Below are 18,945 nucleotides of genomic sequence, written 5' to 3' on the forward strand. Positions count from 1 at the left end.
GACCTCTCCGAGCATACTTTAGTTTACCTACAACGCAATCGACATGAAGATTTTTTTCTTTCGAGGTGTAACAATTTGTGGCATGATTGGTATTGATAGGTTATGATTTATTCATGATACGGTGAGATGTGTCCATATGTGGTACGATTGGCATTGATATACTCTTGTTGACATTGATATCATCCATGTATCATACTTATAGATTGGGATCGGGTTGCGCTCCGCAATGCATATATTGGATCGGGTTGCACATTTCGCAATATATATTAGATCAGGTTGCACATTCTGCAACATATATTGAACCGGATTGCACGTTCTGCAATAGATATTGGATCAGGCTGTGCACCACAATAGGCACATGGACCTCGCGGGTCCCCCATGGGTCATGACAAGCAGGCGTGGAGATATTCTGCCTGGAGCGTGTATGTATTATTATGTATCATTGCATTGCATATGCATTCATACTCACATTTTTGTATTGTTGATTTGGACTTGGTATTTCTGTACTTGTGATGATATTCAGAATTGGTATTCCTGTGCATACTTGGGAATTGATGGATTCGAGGATTAGAGACTTCTCCTAGGCTATGACTTATGGTTACGGAAATCTATTGTGGTTCTTATTACCATGAGATTACTTGTATTTTCTTAGTAACCATACATGTTACACCTCGGAAATTTCTCCGTGAACGTACAACGAGTAGACCAACGAAGTGTATGAGTGTGCGATGTTTTACTAAGTAGGGAATGACTATTTATGAATTTTGGAAATGAGAAAGTTATAGATTTGCACTTCGACCCAGTGGGTCGTAAAATGGAATACGGCCCGTAAAGTGGTTTACGGACCGTAAACTGCCATCGTCCTTCAACATTCCAAAAACTTCAACTTTCTGCCAAATGACGAAATGGTTAAATACAACTCAGAATACGGACCGTAAATCAAATACGACCCGTAAACTGCGACCGTAAACCACCATGACTCCAGTAAACCTTTTTGTTTCTGATATGCTTAAATACGATCGTGAAGGACGGACCGTAAACCAGAATACGGCCCGTAAACTGGGTTTACGGCCACTGTGCACCCGACTACTGTTCATTAAAAATCAAGTTTTGAGTTATTAAAAGGGACCATAAGCTCATTTATTCATTTCTCGTCTACACGACTCAAGAAGTCTCTAGAACACTCTAAACACTTCATTCACAAGACTTCAAGAGAACCTGTCACGACCCAACCCCGTGGGCCGCGACCAGTGCCCTAGCTGGGCACCTATACGTACCCGATACCCAAATTAGCATATTATCAGAATAATAATGTAGTAATAACATTAGTGGATGCTACAGAATTTAGCAAAAGAGCAGACTTGGCACACAGAAGCCGATAAGGCTATCACAAAACAAAACATCCCAAACATATGTACAGAACCCACACAGATGTATCCACAGACCTCTACAGAACATATCATAATCATAAGATGGGACAGGGCCCCGTCATACCCTGAGCAAAGTACATATCCAGATAGCAGTGACAGACTGTACCAAAAGATGGGCTCTGTAGAAGAGAGCGCCCCAAAATAGCAGAAACGGGATCCTAAACGTGTGGATCAGCAAACCTGTCGTCTGTACCTGCGCGGCATGAAAACGCAGCCCCCGAAGAAAGGGGGTCAGTACGAAATATGTACTGAATATGTAAAGCGGAATCACAGAAGTCAAATCATAATGGTTACAGAAAATGAGTACAGAATCCAGAGTGTCAAATGCATATTTCCAAAACAGACAGAATGCGTACAGAAACATATGTCATATCATATCATATCCGGTCCCTGCCACGGGACTCGGCAGACAGAATGTGGCCACCCTCCCGACGCTGGTGCCACTATACAGAGGAATCAAAAAAAGGGGCGTGGCCCCGTATCATATAATGTCATATCAAAATGGCCATAACAGATCAGATCAGAATAGGCGGACATGGCACATCATACTCCACAGACCCATGTACGCGTATACCTGCCCCCTCACATCGGGACGCGGCGAACAATGCAGAGAATTACGCTTGACAACATATCCTGGCCCGGGCTCAGTGTGGGAAACATTGGGACATCCACGAATGGAGTAGTAAGAGACTAATGCAATTTAAAAATATCATAAGTGTTTTCAAAGACTCGATGAAGCGTAGCAAAGACAAACAAATCAAATGGAGTCGGACAGAATCATAATAAATGTATTTCGGATATCATAATAAATTACAGAAGAATAACTTTCCCGAAGTCATTCCGAGTGTCAAAATAATTTATAATATTTAACATAATATTTAAAATAATATTCGTTAAGCGATTAGTAGGGTAATTAAAACATTTCTTTCAAAAATCGCTTAAAAAGGAAGCTTTAGCATATTAGGGGCAAAACCGTAAATAGCGGGCCCGCCTTGGGACAAAAAAGGCGGCGGGCTCAAATTGTGCCCTCTAAGCATATGGTATCACCTAAAAAGGTTATACAAACATTCTATGACTTTCTGAATAATTTAGAGCAAAATTGCATAATTTCAGAAAAAGCGTATCAGAATGGTTCAATTCTACTGAAGGAAAAACTAAAATTTTGTCTTGCGGATTCCGAGGGCCAAGAGGTCCTTCGAGGCCCGGATCCGACCCTAACACACTAGGGGCATGCCAAGGGAAGAATTGGGGTTGCTTTACATACCTTTCGCGCTCCTTAAGCCTTTCCAAACTCACTTCCCGTTTCGTCGAAAAACTGCAATTGGTCAAGTTTACCAATTGTGAATTATTAATGCCATTATTTCAACTTTAAGCATATTTGGCTACCGAAATTTCGGCAGCACTTCCCCTATACATATGACACCCCGAGAATTCAACTCGGCTATAAATCATCAACAACAACCCAAACGACAACAACAATATCAACAATGAACATTAAAAACACAAATATCCTTCAACTAGTCATTTTTCTCACAAGTTGACATAATCTTCAATTCAACCCAACTTTCAACTAAGATCAATAATTTCATATTCAACAACCATCATGATCATGACCATATAGTTCTAGAAACATTTCATATCGTTTTCCTTAAGATATACACTCGATATACATGCTATACAATCTTCCGCCAAAATCATAACTTATGCAAAACATCAAATCTTTGGCATACAACTTCATAACAAGTTTCCAACTTCCAAATTCATCAATGGTCATCACAACTAACAACCAAACAACTTCATTTCCTTAATGTCGGAAAAACCATACTAAAACGACATAAGTTTCTACATTCCAATTCAATACAAACTTATATCATTCTAACTTCATTCACATATCAAGCATTACAACAACACTCCAATACTCTAAACAAACTTAATCCATTTCATTCCCAAGTCAAATATACCACACGGCCATATGCTATTTTTCTCCATTCAATCAAATTTATTCCACTTTCATTCTCAACATAAATTCCATCACATTCACAACTAGAATACAACATGAAATCTATACATTGTTGGCTATACAATATACAAATACACATGGCTACACATATGTACCACACACCCACTTTGCAAACTTCCATTTCTCCATACAATCAACACATTTCTATATACTATAACCCAAACAAAACTCCATAACACAAGAATAAAGGATAAATTCTTACCTTTTCCTCTAGTCTTCTTTACTTGAATTTGTGATCACTTTGGTGAACCAAGGCCTCCTTTCTCCAAACCAACTACACCAAGTTGAAGAGGGGACTCAACTTAGTAAGGAAACCACAAAATACAAATTTTTAACACAAGATTTTTGGTGGTGAATTTTCCACACCAAACCCGAAATGCCTTCTTTTTTTTGCTCTTGTTTTGCTCTTCTTTCTCTTCTAAGTCTCTTGAACCTTCTAAGGGATAGTGATCCCTTTATAATTAATTAGCACATGGAAATATTCATTAAAGCCATGGGTTGGGCCTCACTTGGCCGGCCACCCCTTAAACATTGGGCCTAAATTTTATTTTTTATTTTTTTTGGGCCAACTCGGTTGGTCCCGAGTTGGGCCTAGCCCACTGACCTTTCGACCTTAAAACGTTCATAACTCCTTGTACCGACGTCACCTGGGAACCCACGACCTATGGATTGAAAGCTAATTCAATTATCTACAACTTCTATTTCAAGGTATTTTCGAAATTCCAAACTTACAATATAGTTTTTGCCCCCCAAAGTCAGGTCACCCGAAAACGTTTTCTTAAAAATATTCGTTTGGAGGGTTTCCACTTTGATTTGGTCCAAAGGTACTTCATGAGTTGTGTTTAACTTTACATATGTGATTCATATGACTTTTCAGATGTTCCAAAAAAAATCTCGGTATGTGGGCCCCACCCCAACAGATGCTCCGAGGTTCAAAAATACGGGATATAACATCCTCCCCCCCTTTAGAACATTCGTCCTCCAATGTTAAGTTAATCTCATAGGGTTTGAAAATACTTTGGGGGAGTTCATGTTTACAGACATCACATATGACACACGATTGATATTGGAATAAATTAAAGCAGGGATTTAAGGTTACCTGTGGGTATAGAGAACAAATGAGGATATTTCTTCTTCATTTCCTCTTCGGCCTCCCATGTCATTTCCTCCCTATTATCGTTCCGCCACAGTACCTTAACAGAGGCTACATCTTTATTCCGAAGCCTCCTTACCTGACGATCCAAAATAGATACGGGCTGCTCCTCGTACGATAGTTGCTCCGTCACCTGAATATCATCAGCAGGAAATATTCTAGAAGGGTCACCGACGCATTTACGAAGCATAGAGACATGAAATACCGGATGTACCGCTTCCAAATCATATGGCAAATCTAGCTCATAGGCGACATTTACAGTTTTTCGAACAATCTGATAAGGCCCAATATAACGCGGACTGAGCTTACCCTTTCCGCCGAACCGCATCACGCCTTTCATAGGCGATACCTTCAGGAATACCCAATCGCCTACCTGAAACTCCAACGGTCGACGCCGTTTATCCGCGTATGACTTCTGTCGACTCTGGGCTGCCAACAGTCGCTCCCGAATAAGTTTTACCTTGTCCACGACCTGCTGGACCATATCTGGGCCAATCAACTCTGACTCGCCAATATCAAACCAGCCAATCGGCGATCTGCATTTCCTGCCATATAGAGCCTCGTACGGAGCCATCTGGATGCTGGAATGGTAACTGTTATTATATGCAAACTCAATCAATGGCAAGTGATCATCCCAGCTGCCTCTGAAATCAATAACGCAGGCCCGCAACATATCCCCCAGCGTCTGTATAGTGAGCTCGGCCTGTCCGTCGCTCTGAGGATGAAAGGTTGTGCTCAGACTCACCTGAGTCCCTAGACCCTCCTGAAACAACCTCCAGAAACGCGCCGTAAACTGGGCGCCTCTGTCAGAAATAATAGATATAGGAACTCCGTGAAGCTTCACAATCTCTCTAATATAGAGCCTGGCATAATCCTCGGCGGAATAAGTAGTCCTGACGGGAAGAAAATGGGCTGATTTCGTCAGCCTATCAACAACGACCCAGATGGAATCATACTTCCGTGGAGTGCGAGGCAAACCTGTAATGAAGTCCATATTAATAACCTCCCACTTCCAAGTCGGGATTTCCATCTCCTGCAACAGTCCACCCGGCTTCTGATGCTCAATCTTGACCTGCTGACAATTAGGGCACTGGGCGACGAACTCTGCAATATCCCGCTTCATGCCGTCCCACCAGTATAAGCATCGGAGATCATGGTACATCTTCGTAGACCCAGGATGGACCGAATAGCGAGCATAATGTGCCTCGTTCATAACCTGCTGCCGAAGGCCTGCAATATCAGGTACACACAACCTGCCTCTGTATAACAAAGTACCGTCCGGTGAAAACTCGAACGGAGTCCTCTCCTTATCATAGGCTGTGTCCCTGTACTGAGCTAAGACAGGATCTTCGTATTGACGCCGCTTAATATCGTCCCTGAGGTATGACTCAGAAACCCCTCGAACAGAAATCCGTATATCTCCAGAATCGGCCAGACGAACCCCGAGACTAGCCAACTGCTGAATATCACGGGCTATCTCTCTCCTGTCTGGCTGTAAATCGGCCAAACTGCTCATAGACTTCCGACTGAGCGCATCGGCAACAACATTAGCCTTACCCGGATGATACAGAATATCCACGTCATAATCTTTTAGAAGCTCCAGCCACCTCCGCTGTCGCAAATTAAGCTCTCTCTGCCTGAAAATATACTGGAGACTCTTATGATCAGTATAGATATCCACATGAACGCCATATAAATAGTGTCTCCATATCTTCAGAGCATGAATTACCGCTGCGAGCTCCAGATCGTGGGTAGGATAATTCTTCTCATGCTTCTTGAGCTGCCGGGAAGCATACGCTATAACTCTGCCATGCTGCATCAATACACAGCCCAACCCCATGCCAGAAGCGTCACAATAAATAACATACCCGTCCGGTCCCTCTGGAAGAGTCAGAACTGGGGCTGTAGTCAGCTTCTCCTTCAGCAACTGGAAGCTCCGTTCACAAGCGTCAGACCACAGGAACTTAGCTCCCTTCTGAGTCAGCCTTGTCAAAGGCGCTGAAATCGAAGCAAACTTCTCCACAAATCTCCTGTAATAGCCTGCTAACCCCAGGAAACTGCGTACCTCTGTGGGCGTCGTAGGTCTGGGCCAATTCTTCACGGCCTCAATCTTCTGTGTGTCCACCCGGACACCATCAGCTGCAATAACATGCCCCAAGACAGCCACTGAAGACAGCCAGAATTCACACTTAGAAAATTTCGCATATAATTTCTGATGCCGGAGTACCCCTAATACCGATCTCAGATGATCTGCGTGCTCCGCCTCAGACCGAGAATAAACCAGGATATCATCAATGAATACAATTACAAACATATCCAAGAATGGCCTGAATACCCGGTTCATCAAATCCATGAATACTGCGGGACATTAGTAAGCCCAAAAGACATAACCCTGAACTCGTAATGCCCATATCGGGTCCGGAAAGCTGTCTTAGGGATATCGGCCTCTCGTACTCGCACCTGGTGGTAACCGGATCGAAGATCTATCTTCGAAAAACACTTAGCGCCCTGCAGCTGATCAAACAAATCATCAATCCTGCGGAGGGGGTATTTATTCTTTATAGTTACCTTATTCAGCTGTCGATAATCAATACACATACGCAGCGACCCGTCCTTCTTACGCACAAATAATACCAGGGCTCCCCAAGGTGAAGTACTGGGTCTGATGAAGCCCTTATCCAACAAATCTTTCAGCTGCTCCTTCAACTCCTTTAATTCTGCAGGCGCCATTCTATACGGAGGAAGAGAGATAGGCTGAGTGTCTGGGAGTAAATCAATAGAGAAATCTATCTCCCGCTCTGGAGGAAGACCTGGAAGCTCGTCGGGGAAAACATCTGGAAACTCATTAACCACGGGGACTGACTGAAGTGTCGGCATCTCTGCGTCCAAGTCTTGCACCCGTACCAGATGATAGATATAACCCTTTCTAATCATTTTCTTTGCCTTAAGGTATGAAATAAACTTACCTTTCGGCGATGCTGTATTTCCAGCCCAATCTAAAACTGGCTCCCCGGGAAACTGGAAGCGAACCACCTTATTCTGGCAGTCAACATTAGCATAACAGGAAGCTAGCCAGTCCATACCCATAATAACATCAAATTCAGTCATATCTAACTCTACCAGATCTGCCTTAGTATCACGGCCACATACAATCACAGAACAGTCTTTATAAACCTGTTTCGCTACAATAAAGTCCCCTATCGGTGTGGCTACCTCAAATGGCTCTATAGGTTCAGACATAATACCAATTTTACCGGCAACAAGAGGTGAAATATATGATAAAGTTGAACCTGGATCAATTAATGCATACACAGACCGAGAGAAGACCAATAAAGTACCTGTAACGACATTAGGAGATGCCTCCTGATCCTGGCGGCTGGCCAAAGCATAAATACGGTTCGAAGGACCGCTAATACCAGAAGCTCCACCACGGCCTCTGCCGCGACCCGCTGGTGCCGAAATACCCTGCCCCGTAGGGCGCATAGCCACTGACGAAGATGAAGACCCAGCGGCTGATCCGGTAGGCTGCGCTGCACCACCCGAACTACCCTTATACGGGCAATCTCTCACAGAATGGCCCTGACGGCCACAAGAAAAGCATGCACCGGTGGCTCTGTAGCACTCTCCCGTATGGTATCTGCCGCAAAAAGAACACTGAACCCTGGGTGGCCTCATCTGACCAGAACCCCTATCTGTCCGCGAACCTGAAGCCCTGGAGCTCTGGCCTGCTCCTGAATACCCTGGGCTATCGAATCTGCGACCTGCAGGCTGGGGAGGCGCGCTCTGCGCCGGCTGAGATGAAAATCTGCTAGGCTGCTGCAGCTGTCTGCCCCGAAAGTCTCCAGATGACCTGGCCCTCTTGGGCTGTCTCCGATCCTGGCCCCTGTCAGGCTGGTGTCCTCCTCTGCCCCGATCCTCCATGCCCTGGGCATGGGCCTGGATACGGGCAATGTCCATACCGGGCTGAGCAGCCAATACTAAGCAGCTATCAACAAAATACCGATCCAGCCCCATAATATATCTATGCATCCGGTCCGCCATAGTAGCCACCACAGTAGGTGCATATCGGGCCAAGGAATCAAACTCCAAACTATAGTCCCGAATACTGCGGCCCTTCTGCCTCAATAATAAGAATCTATCAGATCTGGCTCGTCGCAACTCTGGGGGCATAAAGTGTCCAAGAAATGCCTGAGAAAAATCGCCCCAAACTGCTGGAGGAGCGCCGTCCCCCCTGGATAGCCCTCATGACTCGTACCAATTTGCCGCCACATCATATAACCGGTACGAAGCTAACGCGACTGACTCTGTCTCGGAAGCATTAATCAAATCTAGAGTGCGTCGCATCTTCCTAATAAACTCCTCAGGATCCTCCTCGGGCTTTGTCCCGAAGAACTCTGGAGGGTTACAAGTCAAAAACTCACGGGCTCTCGAACTATCACGCCTGACTGCCCGGTCACCTCCCAGTCCATGCCCCTGAACCTGCCCTGCCACAAGTCTAGTCAGCAACTGGACTGCCTCCCTCATAGACTGATCCTCAGTGCCTGGCCGTGGAGCTGGAGGCTCAGGTACTGGAACTGCGGGAGCTGGCAGTGGAGCCGTCCCCCGATCTGCAGCTACGGCTGCCCCAATCTCCTCCACGAGTGGCGGTGTAGAAGAACCCTCTGTCTGGGGCAAAGTCTCCGGAGCAATATATACCTGGGCCCTGGTAGTCCTCTGGACCCGGCTAGTCTCTCCTACGGCAACTGACTTGGCCTTTTGGGCCGCTGTCGCTTTTTTTGGAGGCATATCTGCAAATATAGCCACTCGTTAGGAAGGGGTCATCCTGATAACACAGCTCTATCGCACGATCTAAGACAGAAAGAAGGGTAGTATCCTAAATGCCCTGTAGCCTCCTGTTTATAGGTGTGGTGCACAACACACCGATAAACAAGACTCTACTAGACACGGTCTGTGGACATTCCGAGGACGAACCGCTCTGATACCACTTTTGTCACGACCCAACCCCGTGGGCCGCGACCAGTGCCCTACCTGGGCACCTATACGTACCCGATACCCAAATTAGCATATTATCAGAATAATAATGTAGTAATAACATTAGTGGATGCTACAGAATTTAGCAGAAGAGCAGACTTGGCACACAGAAGCCGATAAGGCTATCACAAAACAAAACATCCCAAACATATATACAGAACCCACACAGATGTATCCACAGACCTCTACAGAACATATCATAATCATAAGACGGGACAGGGCCCCGTCATACCCTGAGCAAAGTACATATCCAGATAGCAGTGACAGACTGTACCAAAAGATGGGCTCTGTAGGAGAGAGCGCCCCAAAATAGCAGAAACGGGATCCTAAACGTGTGGATCAGCAAACCTGTCGTCTGTACCTGCGCGGCATGAAAACGCAGCCCCCGAAGAAAGGGGGTCAGTACGAAATATGTACTGAATATGTAAAGCGGAATCACAGAAGTCAAATCATAATGGTTACAGAAAATGAGTACAGAATCCAGAGTGTCAAATGCATATTTCCAAAACAGACAGAATGCGTACAGAAACATATGTCATATCATATCATATCCGGTCCCTGCCACGGGACTCGGCAGACAGAATGTGGCCACCCTCCCGACGCTGGTGCCACTATACAGAGGAATCAGAAAAAGGGGCGTGGCCCCATATCATATAATGTCATATCAAAATGGCCATAACAGATCAGATCAGAATAGGCGGACATGGCACATCATACTCCACAGACCCATGTACGCGTATACCTGCCCCCTCACATCGGGACGCGGCGAACAATGTAGAGAATTACGCTTGACAACATATCCTGGCCCGGGCTCAGTGTGGGAAACATTGGGACATCCACGAATGGAGTAGTGAGAGACTAATGCAATTTAAAAATATCATATGTGTTTTCAAAGACTCGATGAAGCGTAGCAAAGACAAACAAATCAAATGGAGTCGGACGGAATCATAATAAATGTATTTCGGATATCATAATAAATTACAGAAGAATAACTTTCCCGAAGTCATTCCGAGTGTCAAAATAATTTATAATATTTAACATAATATTTAAAATAATATTCGTTAAGCGATTAGTAGGGTAATTAAAACATTTCTTTCAAAAATCGCTTAAAAAGGAAGCTTTAGCATATTAGGGGCAAAACCGTAAATAGCGGGCCCGCCTTGGGACAAACAAGGCGGCGGGCTCAAATTGTGCCCTCTAAGCATATGGTATCACCTAAAAAGGTTATACAAACATTCTATGACTTTCTGAATAATTTAGAGCAAAATTGCATAATTTCAGAAAAAGCGTATCAGAATGGTTCAATTCTACTGAAGGAAAAACTGAAATTTTGTCTTGCGGATTCCGAGGGCCAAGAGGTCCTTCGAGGCCCGGATCCGACCCTAACACACTAGGGGCATGCCAAGGGAAGAATTGGGGTTGCTTTACATACCTTTCGCGCTCCTTAAGCCTTTCCAAACTCACTTCCCGTTTCGTCGAAAAACTGCAATTGGTCAAGTTTACCAATTGTGAATTATTAATGCCATTATTTCAACTTTAAGCATATTTGGCTACCGAAATTTCGGCAGCACTTCCCCTATACATATGACACCCCGAGAATTCAACTCGGCTATAAATCATCAACAACAACCCAAACGACAACAACAATATCAACAATGAACATTAAAAACACAAATATCCTTCAACTAGTCATTTTTCTCACAAGTTGACATAATCTTCAATTCAACCCAACTTTCAACTAAGATCAATAATTTCATATTCAACAACCATCATGATCATGACCATATAGTTCTAGAAACATTTCATATCGTTTTCCTTAAGATATACACTCGATATACATGCTATACAATCTTCCGCCAAAATCATAACTTATGCAAAACATCAAATCTTTGGCATACAACTTCATAACAAGTTTCCAACTTCCAAATTCATCAATGGTCATCACAACTAACAACCAAACAACTTCATTTCCTTAATGTCGGAAAAACCATACTAAAACGACATAAGTTTCTACATTCCAATTCAATACAAACTTATATCATTCTAACTTCATTCACATATCAAGCATTACAACAACACTCCAATACTCTAAACAAACTTAATCCATTTCATTCCCAAGTCAAATATACCACACGGCCATATGCTATTTTTCTCCATTCAATCAAATTTATTCCACTTTCATTCTCAACATAAATTCCATCACATTCACAACTAGAATACAACATGAATTCTATACATTTTTGGCTATACAATATACAAATACACATGGCTACACATATGTACCACACACCCACTTTGCAAACATCCATATCTCCATACAATCAACACATTTCTATATACTATAACCCAAACAAAACTCCATAACACAAGAATAAAGGATAAATTCTTACCTTTTCCTCTAGTCTTCTTTACTTGAATTTGTGATCACTTTGGTGAACCAAGGCCTGCTTTCTCCAAACCAACTACACCAAGTTGAAGAGGGGACTCAACTTAGTAAGGAAACCACAAAATACAAATTTTTAACACAAGATTTTTGGTGGTGAATTTTCCACACCAAACCCGAAATGCCTTCTTTTTTTTGCTCTTGTTTTGCTCTTCTTTCTCTTCTAAGTCTCTTGAACCTTCTAAGGGATAGTGATCCCTTTATAATTAATTAGCACATGGAAATATTCATTAAAGCCATGGGTTGGGCCTCACTTGGCCGGCCACCCCTTAAACATTGGGCCTAAATTTTGTTTTTTTTTTTTTTTTTGGGCCAACTCGGTTGGTCCCGAGTTGGGCCTAGCCCACTGACCTTTCGACCTTAAAACGTTCATAACTCCTTGTACCGACGTCACCTGGGAACCCACCACCTATGGATTGAAAGCTAATTCAATTATCTACAACTTCTATTTCAAGGTATTTTCGAAATTCCAAACTTACAATACAGTTTTTGCCCCCCAAAGTCAGGTCACCCGAAAACTTTTTCTTAAAAATATTCGTTTGGAGGGTTTCCACTTTGATTTGGTCCAAAGGTACTTCATGAGTTGTGTTTAACTTTACATATGTGATTCATATGACTTTTCAGATGTTCCAAAAAAAATCTCGGTATGTGGGCCCCACCCCAGCAGATGCTCCGAGGTTCAAAAATACGGGATATAACATCCTCCCCCCCTTTAGAACATTCGTCCTCCAATGTTAAGTTAATCTCATAGGGTTTGAAAATACTTTGGGGGAGTTCATGTTTACAGACATCACATATGACACACGATTGATATTGGAATAAATTAAAGCAGGGATTTAAGGTTACCTGTGGGTATAGAGAACAAATGAGGATATTTCTTCTTCATTTCCTCTTCGGCCTCCCATGTCATTTCCTCCCTATTATCGTTCCGCCACAGTACCTTAACAGAGGCTACATCTTTATTCCGAAGCCTCCTTACCTGACGATCCAAAATAGATACGGGCTGCTCCTCGTACGATAGTTGCTCCGTCACCTGAATATCATCAGCAGGAAATATTCTAGAAGGGTCACCGACGCATTTACGAAGCATAGAGACATGAAATACCGGATGTACCGCTTCCAAATCAGATGGCAAATCTAGCTCATAGGCGACATTTCCAGTTTTTCGAACAATCTGATAAGGCCCAATACAACGCGGACTGAGCTTACCCTTTCCGCCGAACCGCATCACGCCTTTCATAGGCGATACCTTCAGGAATACCCAATCGCCTACCTGAAACTCCAACGGTCGACGCCGTTTATCCGCGTATGACTTCTGTCGACTCTGGGCTGCCAACAGTCGCTCCCGAATAAGTTTTACCTTGTCCACGGCCTGCTGGACCATATCTGGGCCAATCAACTCTGACTCGCCAATATCAAACCAACCAATCGGCGATCTGCATTTCCTGCCATATAGAGCCTCGTACGGAGCCATCTGGATGCTGGAATGGTAACTGTTATTATATGCAAACTCAATCAATGGCAAGTGATCATCCCAGCTGCCTCTGAAATCAATAACGCAGGCCCGCAACATATCCCCCAGCGTCTGTATAGTGAGCTCGGCCTGTCCGTCGCTCTGAGGATGAAAGGCTGTGCTCAGACTCACCTGAGTCCCTAGACCCTCCTGAAACAACCTCCAGAAACGCGCCATAAACTGGGCGCCTCTGTCAGAAATAATAGATATAGGAACTCCGTGAAGCTTCACAATCTCTCTAATATAGAGCCTGGCATAATCCTCGGCGGAATAAGTAGTCCTGACGGGAAGAAAATGGGCTGATTTCGTCAGCCTATCAACAACGACCCAGATGGAATCATACTTCCATGGAGTGCGAGGCAAACCTGTAATGAAGTCCATATTAATAACCTCCCACTTTCAAGTCGGGATTTCCATCTCCTGCAACAGTCCACCCGACTTCTGATGCTCAATCTTGACCTGCTGACAATTAGGGCACTGGGCGACGAACTCTGCAATATCCCGCTTCATGCCGTCCCACCAGTATAAGCATCGGAGATCATGGTACATCTTCGTAGACCTAGGATGGACCGAATAGCGAGCATAATGTGCCTCGCTCATAACCTGCTGCCGAAGGCCTGCAATATCAGGTACACACAACCTGCCTCTGTATAACAAAGTACCGTCCGGTGAAAACTCGAACGGAGTCCTCTCCTTATCATAGGCTGTGTCCCTGTACTGAGCTAAGACAGGATCTTCGTATTGACGCCGCTTAATATCGTCCCTGAGGGATGACTCAGAAACCCGTCGAACAGAAATCCGTGTATCTCCAGAATCGGCCAGACGAACCCCGAGACTAGCCAACTGCTGAATATCACGGGCTATCTCTCTCCTGTCTGGCTGTAAATCAGCCAAACTGCTCATAGACTTCCGACTGAGCGCATCGGCAACAACATTAGCCTTACCCGGATGATACAGAATATCCACGTCATAATCTTTCAGAAGCTCCAGCCACCTCCGCTGTCGCAAATTAAGCTCTCTCTGCCTGAAAATATACTGGAGACTCTTATGATCAGTATAGATATCCACATGAACGCCATATAAATAGTGTCTCCATATCTTCTGAGCATGAATTACCGCTGCGAGCTCCAGATCGTGGGTAGGATAATTCTTCTCATGCTTCTTGAGCTGCCGGGAAGCATACGCTATAACTCTGCCATGCTGCATCAATACACAGCCCAACCCCATGCCAGAAGCGTCACAATAAATAACATACCCGTCCGGTCCCTCTGGAAGAGTCAGAACTGGGGCTGTAGTCAGCTTCTCCTTCAGCAACTGGAAGCTCCGTTCACAAGCGTCAGACCACAGGAACTTAGCTCCCTTCTGAGTCAGCCTTGTCAAAGGCGCTGAAATCGAAGCAAACTTCTCCACAAATCTCCTGTAATAGCCTGCTAACCCCAGGAAACTGCGTACCTCTGTGGGCGTCGTAGGTCTGGGCCAATTCTTCACGGCCTCAATCTTCTGTGTGTCCACCCAGACACCATCAGCTGCAATAACATGCCCCAAGAAAGCCACTGAAGACAGCCAGAATTCACACTTAGAAAATTTCGCATATAATTTCTGATGCCGGAGTACCCCTAATACCGATCTCAGATGATCTGCGTGCTCCGCCTCAGACCGAGAATAAACCAGGATATCATCAATGAATACAATTACAAACATATCCAAGAATGGCCTGAATACCCGGTTCATCAAATCCATGAATACTGCGGGACATTAGTAAGCCCAAAAGACATAACCCTGAACTCGTAATGCCCATATCGGGTCCGGAAAGCTGTCTTAGGGATATCGGCCTCTCGTACTCGCACCTGGTGGTAACCGGATCGAAGATCTATCTTCGAAAAACACTTAGCGCCCTGCAGCTGATCAAACAAATCATCAATCCTGCGGAGGGGGTATTTATTCTTTATAGTTACCTTATTCAGCTGTCGATAATCAATACACATACGCAGCGACCCGTCCTTCTTACGCACAAATAATACCAGGGCTCCCCAAGGTGAAGTACTGGGTCTGATGAAGCCCTTATCCAACAAATCTTTCAGCTGCTCCTTCAACTCCTTTAATTCTGCAGGCGCCATTCTATACGGAGGAAGAGAGATAGGCTGAGTGTCTGGGAGTAAATCAATAGAGAAATCTATCTCCCGCTCTGGAGGAAGACCTGGAAGCTCGTCGGGGAAAACATCTGGAAACTCATTAACCACGGGGACTGACTGAAGTGTCGGCATCTCTGCGTCCAAGTCTTGCACCCGTACCAGATGATAGATATAACCCTTTCTAATCATTTTCTTTGCCTTAAGGTATGAAATAAACTTACCTTTCGGCGATGCTGTATTTCCAGCCCAATCTAAAACTGGCTCCCCGGGAAACTGGAAGCGAACCACCTTATTCTGGCAGTCAACATTAGCATAACAGGAAGCTAGCCAGTCCATACCCATAATAACATCAAATTCAGTCATATCTAACTCTACCAGATCTGCCTTAGTATCACGGCCACATACAATCACAGAACAGTCTTTATAAACCTGTTTCGCTACAATAAAGTCCCCTATCGGTGTGGCTACCTCAAATGGCTCTATAGGTTCAGACATAATACCAATTTTACCGGCAACAAGAGGTGAAATATATGATAAAGTTGAACCTGGATCAATTAATGCATACACAGACCGAGAGAAGACCAATAAAGTACCTGTAACGACATTAGGAGATGCCTCCTGATCCTGGCGGCTGGCCAAAGCATAAATACGGTTCGAAGGACCGCTAATACCAGAAGCTCCACCACGGCCTCTGCCGCGACCCGCTGGTGCCGAAATACCCTGCCCCGTAGGGCGCATAGCCACTGACGAAGATGAAGACCCAGCGGCTGATCCGGTAGGCTGCGCTGCACCACCCGAACTACCCTTATACGGGCAATCTCTCACAGAATGGCCCTGACGGCCACAAGAAAAGCATGCACCGGTGGCTCTGTAGCACTCTCCCGTATGGTATCTGCCGCAAAAAGAACACTGAACCCTGGGTGGCCTCATCTGACCAGAACCTCTATCTGTCCGCGAACCTGAAGCCCTGGAGCTCTTGCCTGCTCCTGAATACCCTGGGCTATCGAATCTGCGACCTGCAGGCTGGGGAGGCGCGCTCTGCGCCGGCTGAGATGAAAATCTGCTAGGCTGCTGCGGCTGTCTGCCCCGAAAGTCTCCAGATGACCTGGCCCTCTTGGGCTGTCTCCGATCCTGGCCCCTGTCAGGCTGGTGTCCTCCTCTGCCCCGATCCTCCATGCCCTGGGCATGGGCCTGGATACGGGCAATGTCCATACCGGGCTGAGCAGCCAATACTAAGCAGCTATCAACAAAATACCGATCCAGCCCCATAATATATCTATCCATCCGGTCTGCCATAGTAGCCACCACAGTAGGTGCATATCGGGCCAAGGAATCAAACTCCAAACTATAGTCCCGAATACTGCGGCCCTTCTGCCTCAATAATAAGAATCTATCAGATCTGGCTCGTCGCAACTCTGGGGGCAGAAAGTGTCCAAGAAATACCTGAGAAAAATCGCCCCAAACTGCTGGAGGAGCGCCGTCCCCCCTGGATAGCCCTCATGACTCGTACCAGTTTGCCGCCACATCATATAACTGGTACGAAGCTAATGCGACCGACTCTGTCTCGAAAGCATTAATCAAATCTAGAGTGCGTCGCATCTTCCTAATAAACTCCTCAGGATCCTCCTCGGGCTTTGTCCCGAAGAACTCTGGAGGGTTACAAGTCAAAAACTCACGGGCTCTCGAACTATCACGCCTGACTGCCCGGTCACCTCCCAGTCCATGCCCCTGAACCTGCCCTGCCACAAGTCTAGTCAGCAACTGGACTGCCTCCCTCATAGACTGATCCTCAGTGCCTGGCCGTGGAGCTGGAGGCTCAGGTACTGGAACTGCGGGAGCTGGCAGTGGAGCCGTCCCCCGATCTGCAGCTACGGCTGCCCCAATCTCCTCCACGAGTGGCGGTGTAGAAGAACCCTCTGTCTGGGGCAAAGTCTCCGGAGCAATATATACCTGGGCCCTGGTAGTCCTCTGGACCCGGCTAGTCTCTCCTACGGCAACTGACTTGGCCTTTTGGGCCGCTGTCGCTTTTTTTGGAGGCATATCTGCAAATATAGCCACTCGTTAGGAAGGGGTCATCCTGATAACACAGCTCTATCGCACGATCTAAGACAGAAAGAAGGGTAGTATCCTAAATGCCCTGTAGCCTCCTGTTTATAGGTGTGGTGCACAACACACCGATAAACAAGACTCTACTAGACACGGTCTGTGGACATTCCGAGGACGAACCGCTCTGATACCACTTTTGTCACGACCCAACCCCGTGGGCCGCGACCAGTGCCCTAGCTGGGCACCTATACGTACCCGATACCCAAATTAGCATATTATCAGAATAATAATGTAGTAATAACATTAGTGGATGCTACAGAATTTATCAGAAGAGCAGACTTGGCACACAGAAGCCGATAAGGCTATCACAAAACAAAACATCCCAAACATATGTACAGAACCCACACAGATGTATCCACAGACCTCTACAGAACATATCATAATCATAAGACGGGACAGGGCCCCGTCATACCCTGAGCAAAGTACATATCCAGATAGCAGTGACAGACTGTACCAAAAGATGGGCTCTGTAGAAGAGAGCGCCCCAAAATAGCAGAAACGGGATCCTAAACGTGTGGATCAGCAAACCTGTCGTCTGTACCTGCGCGGCATGAAAACGCAGCCCCCGAAGAAAGGGGGTCAGTACGAAATATGTACTGAATATGTAAAGCGGAATCACAGAAGTCAAATCATAATGGTTACAGAAAATGAGTACAGAATCCAGAGTGTCAAATGCATATTTCCAAAACAGACAGAATGCGTACAGAAACATATGTCATATCATATCATATCCGGTCCCTGCCACGGGACTCGGCAGACAGAATGTGGCCACCCTCCCGACGCTGGTGCCACTATACAGAGGAATCAAAAAAAGGGGCGTGGCCCCGTATCATATAATGTCATATCAAAATGGCCATAACAGATCAGATCAGAATAGGCGGACATGGCACATCATACTCCACAGACCCATGTACGCGTATACCTGCCCCCTCACATCGGGACGCGGCGAACAATGTAGAGAATTACGCTTGACAACATATCCTGGCCCGGGCTCAGTGTGGGAAACATTGGGACATCCACGAATGGAGTAGTGAGAGACTAATGCAATTTAAAAATATCATATGTGTTTTCAAAGACTCGATGAAGCGTAGCAAAGACAAACAAATCAAATGGAGTC

This window comes from Lycium barbarum, chromosome 5 (genome assembly GCF_019175385.1).
Source record: "Lycium barbarum isolate Lr01 chromosome 5, ASM1917538v2, whole genome shotgun sequence".
In the NCBI taxonomy this organism is placed as follows: domain Eukaryota; kingdom Viridiplantae; phylum Streptophyta; class Magnoliopsida; order Solanales; family Solanaceae; genus Lycium; species Lycium barbarum.